Here is a 15,694-nt window from a genome sequence, read left to right as displayed (position 1 = left end):
GAGCAATAGCTCCTAAAATTTTGTACCCTACACACCTTGCTTGCCTCACCCTAGTCCCAGCCCTAAGTGTTGGGTGAGGGAGCTCTCTTCTGCCAAGGGCACGTCCCAGAGAGGGATTTAGCTTAGAGCTGTCCGCTGCTAACATTTCTTTTTTCTTTCTTTCTCCAGATTTTTATTTAAATTCCAGTTAGTTAACATATAGTGTAATATTAGTTTCAGGACTAGAATTCAATGATTCATCACTTATATACAACACCCAGTGCTCATCACAGGTGCCCTCCTTATTACCCATCACCTATTTAACCCATCCCCCTACCTCCCTCCCTTCCAGCAACCCTTAGTTTGTTCTCTATGGCTAAGAGTTTGTTTCTTGGTTTGCCTCTTTTTAATCCTCTCTATGTTCATTTGTTTTGTTTCTTAAATTGCACATATGAGCGAAATCATGTTGTATTTATCATTCTCTGACTTATTTCACTTAGCATAATACCCCCTAGCTCCATCCCTGTAGTTACAAATGGCAAGATTTCGTTCTTTTTATGACTGAGTAAATATTCCATTTGACTGGACAAATATTCCATATGACTGACAATATTCCATTGTGTATATATGCCATATCTTCTTTATCTATTCATCAATCAGTGGATATTTGGGCTCTTTGCATAATTTGGCTACTGTTTATAATGCTGCTATAAAGATTGGGGTGCATGCATCCTTCGAATTAGTATTTTTGTATCAAATAAAAAGCTTCTGCACAGCAAAGGAGACAATCAACAAAACTAAAAGACAACATATGGAATGGGAAAAGATATTTGCAAGTTACATATCAGGTAAAGGGTTAGCATCCGAAGTATATAAAGAACTTATGAAACTCAATACCCAAGAAAACAAATATTCCAGTTTAAAAATGGGCAGAAGACATGAATCGACACTTTCCAAAGAAGACTTCCAGATGGCCAACAGACACATGAGAGGATGCTCAACGTCACTCATCATCAGGGAAATACAAATCAAAACTACAATGAGATACTACCTTTCACCAGACAGAATGGCTAAAATTAACAACATGAGAATCAACAGGCGTTGACGAGGATGCAGAGAAAGGGGAACCTCTTACGTTGTTGGCGGGAGTTGCCAGCATTTCTAGCAGATGAGGGAATGTGTGCATTAGTCCTGGAAAGGGGATCCGGGCAGCATACCGCAGCAGCCACTAAACCATGGCAGTCACTAATGAAGTTAAAATACACCTACCCTACCACCCTATAAGTCTATTCTTAGGTTTATTTCTAAGAGAAGTGAGAGCAAATGTCCACAAAAATACATCCACAAACATATTTATAGCAGCTTCAAACTGGAAACAACCCTTTTGTCTGGCATCAGGTAAATGGAGAAGAAACAAATGCTGCTCAGCAATGAATGAAACTCATGGATAAGTTTCTCAAACACTATGGTAAACCAAAGAAGGTGGGTAAAAAGTAGTACCTTCTGTATAATTCAAATTACATGAGGTTCTAAAACAAGCAAAAACCAATTTATTGTAGAAAACAGATTTTAGAAGAACTGTCTCTGACATAGGAGATTGCCTGGTAAAGTCTATGAGGGAATTTTCTAAGCGGTGGGAATATTCTGTATGTTGATAGAAATATCAGTTTTACAGGTGCACACGTTTGTCAAAACTTGGCCCGCTCTTCACTTAGTATCATAATTTTACAAAATATAAATCTAACCTTTAAAAAAAACTTCATTGTTTTGTCTAATTGGCAAAAAGGCAAACTTTTAAGTCTTCGGATCTTATCAAGCAGTTACTATTCATATTAAAAGGATTTTAAAGGCATCACAGATTCTACTGACTATAGAGAGGCATCATAGAATAGAAAGGGACGATATTGCAGCACCAAAGAAATCTAGGATACTGTTCCCAGGATAATACCTAACCAGTGTGAGAATTTCAGAGGACATCTCTGTATGGCATCAAATCTCCTAAAGGTCTTCTGATTTAAATTTGGTTCTTAGACTTTGAGCAAATATAGATAGCCATGAAAATCAGAAGTCAGTTGAAATAGTAATAAAAGCCCTGATACCAAAAGCGACACCTTGGTGTGATAAGGTGCCATCGAACTGGGCTGTGCGTATAAAGGAAGTGACAACAGGCTGGACAGTAAACGCTTGGGCTGTAAGTCAGGTAGTTTTTTTATACAAATTAAGTTACTACTCTTATTTATAGTACATCATATGTAATTGTTCTTAAATTAACCACATTAGAAACAATATATAGTCTATTCAGGAGTGTAGTTTGGTCATTCTCGAAGGATCTGCTCCAAGGAATCCAGGAGTAATAAGCAAGCCCTATTTGATGATTCTAATGGAGATGGGGGACAAAATCTCATAAACAGTTTCCCTTACATAATGTCATTTAACAAGTCTTATTTCTGCCTGAGTTTATTGATTGGTATTGCCTTGTATTTTAAGGAATTTTAATTTACTAAAGCAGAAACCATCCAAAATGAGAATATGAGACAAAATTTCCAAAATTTCATCAAGTTCTCCTGCGATAAATTGCTCTGGTTTATTTCTTGCTGTTAGTGCCTCTGAGAGTTTGTCTCAACATAACCATGAGAGTGTGTATTTTCTATGGCTAAATCGAGTGAGGGGAAGGAGAGGGTGATAATGTATCTAGAAGCTTTACATAAAAATATGTCCCATCTGTAGTAAGCATCAGAGTTCTGATTGATCAGTGGCCAGCTTCATTTGAAAAGTCATCCCTTCATAATATTTTTCTTACTAATTAGGTCACAGTGGTTGATTTTCTTTCCATTCATTAATTCATTCAGACTTTTATGCATAAAACACTTAATGGGGCACCTACTATGGGCCACACATTAGCATTTGGTGCTAATGGCATGTAAGGAAAAATAAGTCGTCATTGACTGAATCCAAGATGCTTCTGTTATATTAGAGGAGATAAATCAGAACACAAGGAAATTAACACAGTGTTAATTTATTTAAACACATTTCTGTTAAGGTGACTTACAAAAATTGTGTTGGAGGGGCACCTGGGTGGCTCGGTTGAGAGGCTGACTTTGGCTCAGGTCATGATCTCACAGTCCGTGGGTTCGAGCCCCGCATTGGGCTCTGTGCTGACAGCTCAGAGCCTGGAGTCTGCTTCTGATTCTGTGTCTCCCTCTCTCTCTGCCCTTCCGCTGCTCATGCTCTGTCTCTCTCTCGCTCTCTCTCTCTCTCTCTCTCTCTCAAAAATAAATAAACATTAAAAGAAATTTTTTTAAAAAATTGTGTTGGAGCAGAAAGCACAGAGTAGATTTTGGCATGCTTTGGGAAATGGCCTGATGGAAAGCTTCACATCTACATCATTCATTCTTTCATTTCAGTCCCCAGTTAGTTAATACCATGGGTTGTTTCTGATGTAGCATTTATCCCTCTTCCTTCACCCGTAATCATTTCTTGCAGCTCTCCTAAGTATTTCTGAAAAATAGAACACACACACAAATCAAAGGGTTTTACTACTATGGTTAATTAATGGGAAACACTGTTATTTTCATGTTTGGCTCATTAACTTGGCATGGTCTGCTTTCTCCTTGTCATGAAATCCCACGTTTAGCTGTAGCTCTCCACCCAAGTTATGGAGACTGACACCGAAGGCCATCTTACTCTCCGTCTTCATGTGCTACCATAACTTTCTTGACTTGGGGTCCCGTTGTTCTGGTGCTCAGTCTTCTGTCTTTAAGGAATGCACTTGCCTTATCGGTAGCTGCTGGTCTGCCTTTCAGTGCTTGGGTGAGCCTGTACTACTTCTTTTGGAAATCTCAGGCTGCATACTGTGAGGCTTTCCCTTACTTAGCCAGAGGGAAAGTTTATTTCTTTAAGCTCTCAGTTTTCATTGTTCTTTCTTTCTCTTGGATGTCTCCCAGTTTAGGCATTTACATCCAGGCATAGGGTTGTTGTTAGCCTCCAATGGAGGCATTTTTCACCCCAATCTGCTGATTTATTGTCCCTTCAATTCTATTCGTAGCATGTTTGATAAAAATAATAATTGCAATCAATCAGGCTCAAGCTATGTGCCAGAAATTGGCTGGTTGTTTTGTGGACAATGTGTGTAGCCATACCAATCATCTTGAAAAGTAGGCACATTATTATCCTGTTCTAACAGTAAGGAAATAAGACTCAGAGAGGTTAAGTGACTGGTCACAGAGTGAAAAAATAGAGAACCAAGATCAAAACCAAGATCTTTTGATTCTAAGTGTTAGATTTTTCCCAGGGTACAATTTGGCTTTTTCTTGAGGCACATTGCCAGGAATTTGTTAAATATTTAATAGCTGTTTGTTAAGTGAATGCATAAATGAGCATGTGGAATATCCCGTATACTTTTTGCTATACTGAAATGCTAAAAATGTCTATTGGCATTTGAAAATAGACTTGCTCACAGGCCACAAGCAACTAGAAAAACTGAACAATATACATGATACATCTGTTTAAAGACATTGGACGGTATGGGATTATGCTTCACAAGAGAAGGTAAACAAATGAGGCGAGGCCCATGGTCAATTCAGCTTCCAACTTGGAGGCATTCTCTGGAACGTGGGACAGGGAGGGGGAACCTAAGGAAAGCTTTGCAGTTTCACTGAATCAGGGAAATAGATTAGCATTTGGGGAGGCCTACGTCGCTTGAATTACGGGGCGGAGTACCACAGAAGAGGGAGGTAAGGCCAGAAAGAGATTCAGAAATATGCTTAGGGGTCCCCTTGAGTCTGGATAAATATCACCCTGTGCAGGTGCAGAGTGCTTCTCTCTGAGGTCAAGCAGACAATATCAGCCAAGGAGGTATAAGCCAAACAATTCCTAAAGCCCACAAAGAGCTGGGAGTTCTGAAGAGCCAGGGTGTGGAGACCTTGCTGGACATCTAGGACATTCCATCGAGACCCAAGAAGGCTCATGCCGCAGTAGCAGAGTAAAGGATAGTCTTACTCTAGACTTACCTGAATAACCTTTAAAAACAAATCTTTTTTTTTTTTTAAATGGAATACACCTGATTTATTTATGGTGTAATCCTTAATTTTTATACATATTTCTTTTTTTTAATTTTTTAATTTACCGCCAAGTTAGTTAGCATATTAAAAACAAATCTTAAAAGCATGAAGCTGATTCACAAGCAATTAAGTGCCCCACGAAAAGAAACTTTCAGACTCTTTAAAGGAAGATTGTAAAATCCAGATCTTCAGTAATGTAAAACTTATAATGCCCAGCATTCAGTAAAAATTTACTAGACATACAAAGAAACAGAAAAATGTCACCCATAACTGGAAGAAAAGACAATCAGTAGAAATAGGCCCAGAAGTAACAGGGATGATAGAATTAGCAGACGAGGACTCCAGAACTGCTGTCATAAATGTTTGCAGGGATTTAAAGAATTATAGAAACATATGAGTCAGTAAATAAAAGATACATAGAGAACCAAATAGAAACTCTAGAGATGAAACATGTTCAAAACTTAAATGAAATTTCACTGGATGGTCTTAATAACAGAACAAAAAACTAGCAAGCTAGAAACTAAGTGGGAGCACATAGAAAAAAAAAGGCACAAGACAAGAACAATAGCAACAAAAAAACCCTACCAAAAACCAGCCTTAATCACCCTGAGAAAATAGTCTAATGTTCATGCAATTAGAAACCCAGATAGGGTGGTAGGTGGTGGTAAAAAAATTACTTAAATAATTGCCAAAGTTTTTCTAAGTATCGTAACAGGATAAACACCCACAGGAGTAAAAACCAACCCGGCACATCATAGTCAGATTGCTGAAAACCAGCAATAAGAAGAAAATTGTAAAAGCAGCCCGAGAAAAAGACACATTAAATACAAAAGAGAAATATCCTGGAACGGCTGCTGAATTCTCAGAAACATACGAGACAGAAGACAGTGGAACAACATCTTTAATGTGCTAAAAGAAATTGTCAGAGTAAATGTCTATATCCAAAAGTAATCTCCTTCAGAACTGGAAGGCAACGAGTCCTGCAGTTTCTGGTCTGACATGTAAAGACCTTGGAAGTTGACACTCCCATTTCACAGCGAGGAAAAAGGTGAAACAACGCAAAGCAGCAACTCTTGTAAGATTGATGAGAGGCTTGAGGTCACAAGCCGCCACCCTGAACATTGGACAGACAGGTGAATACAAAGAATCACAGTTGACTTGGAGAGGACGCCCAGGATCAGAAGCCTGCTGCTGGTGTCCGCATGCCCCCGCATCAGCTGGGCTACTGAGAAATAGCAGAGGATTACAACTGCAAGAGGTGTAACCTCAGGCCCTATCTAACAAAGAGTCTCTAAGGAAATCCAGAAGCAACAGGGCAGACCAAACTAAAGACATAGGAGGGAAGTTTATCCTCTGCCTTGGACAGCTACAGCGAACAGGAAACACAGCCTCACTCCTAGCCGGATACGCACTGCACCTCACGCTAAAGGCCCATTTACTCCGTTTCTCTTTACTTGATACATCATGTCTGGCTGTCAACAAAAAATTAGAAGGCACATGAAAAGGCAAAGAACACAATCTGAAAGGGGGAACGCCACCGCCAGAACCAGACTCAGATATGGCAGAGATTTTAGAATTATCAAACTGGAGGAATTTAAAAATAACTTTGATTAGGGGCGCCTGGGTGGTTCAGTCAGTTGAGTGTCCAACTTTGGCTCAGGTCATGAGCTGATGGGTTCAAGCTCATGGGTTCGTGGGTTCAAGCCCTGCGTCAGGTTCTGTGCTGACGGTTCAGAGCCTGGAGCCTGCTTTGGATCCTCTGTCCCCCTCTGTCTGCCCCTCCGCTGCTTTGCTCTCTCTCTGTCTCTCTCTGTCTCTCTCAAACAATAAATTTAAAAAGCATTAAAAACTAATGCTGATTAAAATGCCAAGGCCTCTAATGGAGAAGGTGCACAACATGCAAAATTGAAAGGCAAAACAAAGACATTTTCACACATGCACAAGATGAGAGCATATGTCACCTGAGCCTGCATGATGAGATATGTTAGACGGTGTTCTTCATTTTTTTTAATGTTTATTTTTAATTTTTGAGAGAGCACAAGTAGGGGAGGGACAGAGAGAGGGAGACAGAGGATCCTAAATACGCTCTGTGCTGTCAGCACAGAGCCCTATGTGGCCCTCAGACTCATGAACCATGAGATCATGACCTGAGCCGAAGTTGACGCTCAACCCACTGGGCCACCCAGGCGCCCTGAGGAAGTTCTTCAGTTTGAAGGCAAATGGCACCCGATGGAAGCTGGGATTTACATGATGAAAGCATGGCATCAGACGTTGTAAATATATGGGCAAATGTACAGTATTTATTTCTCATTAAAAAAAAATCATCCTTAAGAGAGCACTGATTCTTTAAAATAAAAAATAATAATAGTATATTGGGAAAGTTATAATATATGCAGAGGTAAAATGTATGATGAGTAAATAAGGGAAAGGGGAAATTAAAATATACTGTTATACAGTAATTCAAAGGGATACATACATCCCTGTATTTATGGCAGCGTTATTTACAATAGGCAAACTACGGAAGCAGCCCAAGTGTCCATCTATAGAAGAATGGATAAAGAAGATGTATATATATACACATATGTGGTGTGTATATATGTACATATATATGTATATATATATACATTTATATATATAATGGAATATTATTCACTATAAAAAGAATGAGATCTTGCCATTTGTGACAACTTGGATGGAGCTAGAGAATATAATGCTTATTAGTGACATAAGCCAGTCAGAGAAAGACAAATACCATACGACTTCACTCATGTGTGGAATTTAAGAAACAAAGACATGAACAAAGAATAAAAAGAGATAAACCAGAAAACAGATTCTTAACTACAGAAAACAGAATCTTAACTCCCCTTTTATTTTAAAGGGGAGGGGGTGACGGGATGAGTGAAATAGGAGATGGGGATTACGGAGGGCACCTGTGACGAGCAGTGGGTATCGTCTGGAAGTGTTGAATATTGCACACCTGAAATTAATATAACACTGTATGTCAACTACACTGGAATTAAAATAAAAATAAAAGGAAAGTAATAAAAAATAAAATAAAAAATAAAAGACAGGAACGTAAAAAAAGGAAATCCACTGTTACAAGCTTCTTATGTTCCAGGTGAATTAGTTTAATATTATTTGAAGATGGACTGTTTTAAGTTAAAGGTGTGTACTGTAAATCCTAAAGTAACTAGGAAATAAAAACCAAAATGTTAATTTTAACAAACCAATAAAAAATAAAATCGGTGGCACTAGAAATTATGCAGTCAATCCACCAGAGATCAGGAAAAGAGGATAAAAGAAACAAAAACACAGGTGGGACAAATAGAAAGCAAGATGTTGGCCTTAAACACAACCATATTGATAAGCACATTACATGTAAATGGTAAAAATGTTTCCATACTCGGAAAGAAAATAGCCAACTGAAGTTACTAACATATTTTTATAAAATCACATATTCACTGATTGTCACAGTCACACTGACCTAATTTAGCATAGTGTTCAGCAAATTCCTCTAACTATTCAGGGCTCATTCTGGAAGGTGCTGCACCGGGATTTAGGAAAGCTAACAGCGATGAGAAATAATACAGGTGAGCGCCGAGTCTCTCCAACAGGGCAAGAAGATGGAGATAAATGTCAAATTTGGAATAAACGATCCATTACAGAAACAAAGATTGAAAGACTTGTATCTATGTCCTTTCTTATATTTTATGTACCTATTATACAGTTCTTTCTTCCTTTCTTTTTTTGTCTTTTCCTTACGCTTGATATTTTCTATGAGGAGTTTTATTGGTAGTTTTCTTTCTATTGAGTTTTTAGGTTACAGAATTTCCAGGTGGAATTGACTCATGGATTGGGTGGTTGACAGGGCTTTATGTCTCTCCATATTTGAAAAAGATGAAAGGATCTTTGTATTATGGGGAAGTGATCGTATTATGATTCTATTATTGGTGGGAGTTAAATGTAGCTAAAAACATGAGCACTAAATGGATAGCTGAAGGTGTAGGCTACGCAGGTCATTTGTGCAATGCTTTCAGCTCCCTTCCTGGGTTTCCATGCTCAGGCCTGTAGGACAGGGGTCGGCTTCTGCAGGCAGCACGCCCCAAACTCCCCTGATGGCTGGCGTCCTTCTCTGTTTCACCAGTGGGAGGAAGGTGCACGAGATTATAAAGCAGGAGTAGAATTGGGGAAAAGGGATAGGAAGGGGGAAGGTCATTGCTCTTCTGTGTCTGCTTTTGGAGTTGTCAGGCAGAAACATGGTGGCTGTGAATGGTGGCCGCCTTCAGTAGGTCTAGTAGCAGTAGACCTGGTGGCAATTGATTGCCAGTGACTGCTAAGTTATGGCTTTAGTGGTGTCCGTAGGTAGGGTGGTCCTGGCCGCAGCAGCAGGTGTGGTGGCTACATGTCCTTAGGCGGCTGCAGTGTGGGCCGCAAGTGAGCTCCTGGTCTCTGCTGACACTGCCTCCCTTTTGTGCCTCAAGCTGGTAGGGTGGTTGCAGCTTCCTGCAGTTACTAATCTCTGGAATTACTTACCACCCCCTTTTGGCATCCTTTGCCTTCAAGTGCTTTTAGAGCCAGCAGCCTGTATTACCCCTCCCCTTCCCATTTGAAATCACTAGTGTGGTTTTGATATGCCTGAAGAGACCCTGACTGATACAGGGGACATGAGAGATTTTGGCCGACATATGCTCCTTCTGGAGAATTTCCTAATATCTCCGCAGCAGGATAGAACAATCTGAGAGGTGCTTAGCACACCTCTGTCTTTTTGGCCACGCCTCCTCTGCTCCAGCCTCCCGGACTCCCACCTCTTTGAGTGTGTTCACATAAATAGCATGTGCCTAGCACTCAAAATGTTAAAGCCGGAATGAATTTATTGGGTACTGAGATGATTTCTATGACCTTAAATACCCTTCCTAGTCCTAATATTTTAGAATAATGAGTCTACCCTGTAGATTACTGTGAGATGCTACAGATTTTTTTGAAAGGGATCCATAAATCCATATAGGCATAAGAATTTGTATGCTGCAAAAAATAGCTAAGCGGCTCGAAGTATTATTTTTTTTGACCTAAGTGTATTAGATACTTAGAATTGGCAACATACAAACTAATTTCTGCATTAATGAACACAGCCACTTTTATAACTGCAGTTTTAAAAATCAGGAGTTTAATAAATCAGTAATACTATTTTTCTTTTTATGACAGGGGGCAATCCACAAATTCTTTTATGTTTAAAAAGGGGCATATTTACCTGAAAGGGTCGGAAACCACAATACTAGAGTTCTCCATTTCAAACATGACATAGTTTCAAATTCCAGTGCCTCAGTCTTGAAGTTCTAAAGCCTGCAGGTTTAAAGGATGATTTTTCTGGAACGCGTCTTTGATGAACAAGATTTTACTTATTTAAGCTATACTATTACTAAGCAACACAGACTTAATATGCTCCGGTCATTTGGGAATTCCAGAACAAATGGGCTTTTGTTGGCAAGATAATTAATTTTATGAACAAGTGTAGTTTTGTTTCCTCACTTTAATTCTACCCTAAGAAGAACCTGGGGAGAAAAGTTTGAGAATAGCTGTGAAATGTGACTCTAAGATGAGCTTAAGATACACTCTCTATTTTCTGCCTGTCAGTAGAAGCACTACCATTTTATGATGTTAGATTAACATGGTCATTTCTGTTATAAAAATGACCAGTGACAACAGATTGTGGTTGAAAGAAGGGAAACTAATGTTTATTGGTGGCCTACAAAGAGTAAGATGCTGAACCAGCAACCCCCTCCCCCCAATTTTATTTAACAGAGGCTCCAAATGTACAATAATATGTCCAAGGCTAGACAGTTAATAGCTAGCAGAGGCAGGATTTAAATAGATGTTTGTTTGGTTAAGAACTAGATTTGACACTGAACGCTGGGGTTTGAATCCCAACTCCACCAATAATTATCTGTGTGACCTTGACATAATCACCAAGTCTAGCTTCAGTTTCCTCATCTGTAAAATGGGAACCATATACTGCCTCTGTCATAGGGGGTTTGAGAGTTAAATGCGATAATGTATGTAATATGCATTTTGGGGCTAACACCAGGGAACCCATAGCAACTCCATGTTAGCTCCTCCTGTTTTTTTTTCTACCCTATTTTCCTTAAAATGAGAATTAGTAAAACTGATGCTTAGATGTAATTCTGTCACTAAGAACTAAAGGTGTACGACTTTCCAGAAGTCCTTAAATCTCTGACCTTCAGTGTTTCATTTGTGAAATGGAGATAATAATTCTTTCCTAGCCTATTTGCCCATTGTTATGAAAAAATTAGGTGAGATTTAGAATGCAAAAATGCTCTGTGCACAAATGTGAATTGATACACACACACACACACACACACACACACACACACATATATTTTGAGAGCTGCGCTTTCCTTAGAGTCCATTTGTTTTAAGATTAAGGTGTTGCCTTGTTTAAAGTTTTGATTTATTTATGTGTCTCTTTATATAATTTTAAGTGTCCTCAGGAAAGGGTGTGTAAGTTCTGTTTGAAACTCACTGCCGGTTTCAATATTTCTTCCTTTTCCCGGAGAAAGGCTCAACTTAGTAAAGCAAACTGGACACTTTCTCACCATATGTTTGTCGAGACAAAGGAAGGGACCGTAACTGGCAGACTCAAGCTGACGTAGAGGATGTTTCTTGCTATCTTCAACTTGAACTTGTCTCATTTGACAGGACAGGCTGATTTATGCTGCCAGGTCAGTTCTCTTAGGAAGAAGCCACTTGTCAGATGCTGCATTTCATTTAGTGAGTTTCCAGGCACCTCGAATCCTTCGTGGAAAGAGGTGAATCGTGGATATAAATATAAAGAGACAAAAATAGCAATTTCCCTTTCCATTGAGTACAGACTATTCAGCATAGCCAAAATGAACTGAGTTAGTAGAAGTTATATTGTCACTATGTTGTCCTTTAAATGATTAATATTAAGCCAGAGGTTATGTTCGCCTTGAAAAGACATGTCTGTATAATCTGCTAATCTTAGAATTCAGAAATTTCTCTTCAATCTATCCTTTTTTTCCTCTACTGTTGCAGCTGGGGTCCCTCATCCTTTTCCACCTGGGCCATCACCACGTTCTCTTAAATGCCCCTTCTCAAAGTGTCCCAATCCAATCCATTCCAATCCAATGTCCACCTTATTGCTAGAGGGACATTTTTCAGGCACAGATCTGAGCATATTGTTCTTTCATTTTCCCCCATTACTTAAAGGACAAAACCCCACACCTTTTGCATGACCACGCTCACAGGAAATATTACCTTCCTACGTCCCTTCATCACTTAGCATGGCCCCTTAAGGCCAGCTAAGATCTTTCACTGATCTCCACGATTTTAGTCTTTGACAGATGTCTGGAATGCACATATTTCTGTTTTCTTTCCCATTGCCACTTTTTTGTTCAGGTTCATGTCATCTGCCTTTCTGGATCACTCTCTGTTATTCTGTAGCCCCTACAGGCAGGGGCCCAGCATCACCGGAGTGCAAGGCACGTGGTCAGGAAGGGGTCAAAACCTTAACTGCCAAAGGGGCACACGGGAACGTAAATGAGTGAAGCCAACCAGGGAGCAATGGCGGCCATGACATAATGTGGAGGTCATGTCTCATCTGCCGGCAAGAGTGGCTGCCTAGGAAAGTGCCTGCTCGTTGCTTCCATGTGGGAATATGCTGGTGTTGGTGGACCTTCTCATATTTTAAGAGAAGATGCTAATCTGCACATGGTATCTACTGATACATTAATGTTGGCAACTAGTTCACATTTAAAAATCCCTATTGCTTGGGCTAAACAAGGCTGCAGGTCAGATTTGGCACACAGGTAGAGAGGTTATGATGTCTAAGAAGATGCTCAAGAAATATTTACGAAAAAAATGGATCCAGGATGCGTTTCCTCTCGGGCTCTCGCTCAATCTCTTCCTGCCTCCTGGATTGTGCCCTTTATTTAATCCCCCTTCAAAGTATGGTGTATGTTTTTCTCAGACCTTTCATGCCAGTTGCTCAGATCAATTGAGAACCCACTCTGTTCTAAGCCCTCGCGGTGAATTGATAATAAAGAAACATTATCCCTGAATTGATGGGATAACAAAGTCAGGTAGTTTATGGCAGTGGCAGATAGGAACAATAGTGTTGCAGCTATTTTTTTTTTTTTAAAGTAGACTTCACATCCAGCGAGGAGCCCTATGTGGTGCTTGAACTCACGACCCTGAGGTGAGATCAAGACTTGAGCTGAGATCAAGAGTTGGACGCTTAACTGAATGAGCCACCCAGGCACCCCTCCAACTATTTGTAAAAATCTAGCTTCTTCTCTTGACACCATTGCACTTGAAGGATAATTTTAAGTTAAATTGTATGTCAATAATTGAACTGCAAGTGTTTCACATTTTACTAGGGTGTAACTAGATTGTGGGCTCCTCAGTGGCAAGGAGCTCTGATTAAATGGGATTTATACTCAGTGCTCCTACAGATCAGGAGATAGTCATGTATGTAAGTGACAATAAATCCTTACCTACAAGTCATTTAAAACTTGTCATTGGTTCATCAGTGGTTGATTTAGTTAGGATGAGAATCCTATTAGCGCAAAATTCATATAACTATCTTGCAAAGTAGGGCTAAGGCTTTTACTTTGTCCCTGTGTGCCCTGATTGATGTTAGCTGTGCCCCGTTGACTCTCTTGAATGGTTATGTTCATAAGCTGTGTCTGCACTTTAAAGTTTCTTTAAAGTGATGCAAGATATAAAAGACATTTGGAAGAAATTTTAATGTACAGGCCTCTTAGATTTCTGTGATTTTTTTTTCTAGTCTTTTACAATCATCTCGTTCACTATCAATTTGCAATAATGACTTTTGCCATTCTGTCTTTAAAATGTTTACCTAGCAATCACCTGTATTTTCATATAAACAACAAATCTCTTTATAAAAATTCATACTTCAGTAGTTTACACAATATGTAATTGAATTTAGTAATTATTTTTCAGAAATACAATATGTAATTGAATTGAGTAATTATTTTTCAGAAATACAACCAGAATAAAGAGTAGGTAACCAAATATAAGTGACTTGTGATCATCATATCACTGACCTGGTGGGAGATAAGTTTCTAGCATGCTGGAGAGACAAGGACAATAGCACTGGACATTCTCTGTGCCAGGGACATGACTCCATCTTTTGCAAAATGAATAGAAGCTATCAATTCCATCAGATCAGTTAGGTGAAGCTTCAGTTAAGTCTACTAGTCAATGGATTCAGGTAGCATTTATTGGGTTCTTTGCAATAATAGTATTTTTTCACCCAATTAAATGTTCAATGGCATTTCCAAGTGCATTTACTTATATTATCAGACTTTACTGGTATCCCTATGAGTGAGACCTTTTTTTCCTTTTGACAGATGAGGCAGTTTTCACACAGGTTGAAGTGACTTCCCTAAGGTCGTATAGCTTGAACTTAATACGAGTGAAGGACTAGAACCCTAGTCCAGTCTGACCCAAGTTCAGGACTCTTTTTGCTCCTTAGTGCTCTCTATCCAAACCAGGCTAAATGAACTCCAAAGACCCGTTTAGCTTTACCACGCTCTGATTCTGTGATATATTAGCAATATCCTGCTTACATCATCCATTCTACAGCTACAAGCTTCTATCCGTCTATGGCTCTGTGGCCACTGGCTTGACGTGGAGGGGAGAAGGAGATTAAGTAGAGGGGCCAATTAGTTTTGGACTGGTTGGTAAATGTTTCACAACATCTTTGAGTTTGTCCCTCTCTCCTTTGATGAATGGCTCTTGCCTCTTTTTGACAGATTGATCTTGAGTGCTGGGTATTTTTCGCTCACCACATTAGCTGCCAGTTTTCCAGGCTATCCCCCCAGGACTGAGATGAGGTGAGAGGTAAGTTGTTTGTAAGTATGACTTGACTGAGCAGTGCAACCAGGCTGAACGTTCAGAAAGCCCTTCTGTGCTCGGAGCCTGCTTTCATGTCTTGGAAATCCTGATTTATTTCAGGACAGGGAAAATCCGAGCCGGCTTGCAGACTGGAAATTAAAATCTTAAAACTATGTACGAAAATCGAATATTCCAAATGGCCTGGTTTAAACATCACCCTGCCTCGTTGATCAAATGTAAAAGTTCTTGAAAAGAAGCAGGGGGATTTATGACTGGGTGTAGGACTGGGGAAAGGCTTGGCGAATATTTATGGGTAACTTCAAGGAGTTCCACTGACTGTACCTTAGTCTGCTTTTGTACCTTTAAGTTTCTGCTTTGGAGATTTCAAGCCTGCAAATGCTTATGGATTGAAAAATATTTTGGTTTGGCTGTATTCTGTGAACTTCTGAATTTTGGGGGGCAGGAGAGCATATGTATTTATTTGGACACATTTATCATACTGTACGTAAGTATGTATGTGTGTGTTTTTATTCCTTTCGATTTATGTCTTTGATTTTCTTGAGGACAGGGCCTTTGCTTTAACTATCTCTGTGCCCCCAGACCTCATATCGTTTTGGAAAGTGGGAGGTACCCCATAAATACTCTGCTGGTTCCTATTGTCTCACTAACTTGTGTTGAGCACCTCTTTGGGCTAGGTCCTGTGCTAATGGCTGCGGGAGGCAGACAGACAAATGGAGAGAGTAGGAGCTTTCAAAAAG

Source organism: Lynx canadensis, chromosome C1, assembly GCF_007474595.2.
Source record: "Lynx canadensis isolate LIC74 chromosome C1, mLynCan4.pri.v2, whole genome shotgun sequence".
NCBI classification, from domain to species: domain Eukaryota; kingdom Metazoa; phylum Chordata; class Mammalia; order Carnivora; family Felidae; genus Lynx; species Lynx canadensis.
This window is presented reverse-complemented; position numbering follows the sequence as displayed.